We start from the raw sequence: 1,210 nt of genomic DNA, 5'->3' as shown, positions 1-1,210 counted from the left end.
TTCAAGTGATCCTGAAGCGCATCATAAAACAAGTTAAATTGTTGCATCACCAGGTTCAATAAGGAGAACACTAATCAATATACAGAGCTACAGTAGGTGGTAGCCTAACTGATTACATGTAATCGGGGTCACGTAATCAGATTCCTAATATTAAGTACTTGTAATTAATTAAATTACATTTTAAAATACTACTCGTAATCAGACTACAGTTACATTTATGGATTACATGATTACATATTATTTACACAATAGCAATGATTTACTGATGATCTATAATTCCTCTTTTCCATCTTTTAAAATAGCCAACCGCTTCTATAGGCCTACACTCAGAAAGTCTTACAGTTTTGTGGACATTCACACAGAGATCAGTCAGGTGCTACACTGCATTTGAGCACTGGATTAAAAAAATCAGGTTTAATAAGAGTTTCAACATTGCATCAACTAGAGATGAACACATTAATTTGATTTAAATTATCACTCAGTCGGTTATTTTACCATGTATTAATTTGGAAGTCGTTTGTCTTTCAAACAAATTAAAATGCACAAATTCACCAATTTTTTGTCATCTGATCATCTAATATATTTCGGTAACACTTTATTTTTATAGTCCACTTTATACATTCTACTAACAGTAAGTAACTTTGCAACTAGATGTCAACTATCAATCGTCAGAGTATTAGTAGACTGTCTGCTTAATAACTTTTAACACTTTATTTGGACTGGTCCACAACATACAACATACTGACTATAAGAAACTTTGCAAGTATGTCAACTTATTCTACTGACCCTAAACCTACCCTACTGAGAGTTAGTAGACATGTAGTTGCTAATTAATGAGAATTAGTTGACATTTAGTTGGCATGTAGTTACAAAGTTACTTATAGTTAGTAGAATGTCTAAAGTGGACTATCGAAATAAAGTGTAACCTATATTTTTATTTGAAGTACCCCTGAGATTTGAAAATAAATATCACACTTGCATGTTCATGCTTCTGTGTTTATGGTCACATGACATGCAGATAAACAAATAAAATATTTCATTTTTTCAGTAAGTGTTTTATTTTTATGAATTTTAAAATCGTTTTAATATAACATTTTTATGATAAAAAAAAAAAAAAAAAAACTTTCCCTGCAGTTCCCTCATAAACCCAGTTTGGGAAACCATGACATAATAGAATGTTTAATGCACTTGGAATATATTTGGAATGGAA

Source organism: Onychostoma macrolepis, chromosome 15, assembly GCF_012432095.1.
Source record: "Onychostoma macrolepis isolate SWU-2019 chromosome 15, ASM1243209v1, whole genome shotgun sequence".
In the NCBI taxonomy this organism is placed as follows: Eukaryota; Metazoa; Chordata; class Actinopteri; order Cypriniformes; family Cyprinidae; genus Onychostoma; species Onychostoma macrolepis.
The sequence above is the reverse complement of the archived record's forward strand: the minus strand, read 5'-3'. Positions refer to the sequence as shown.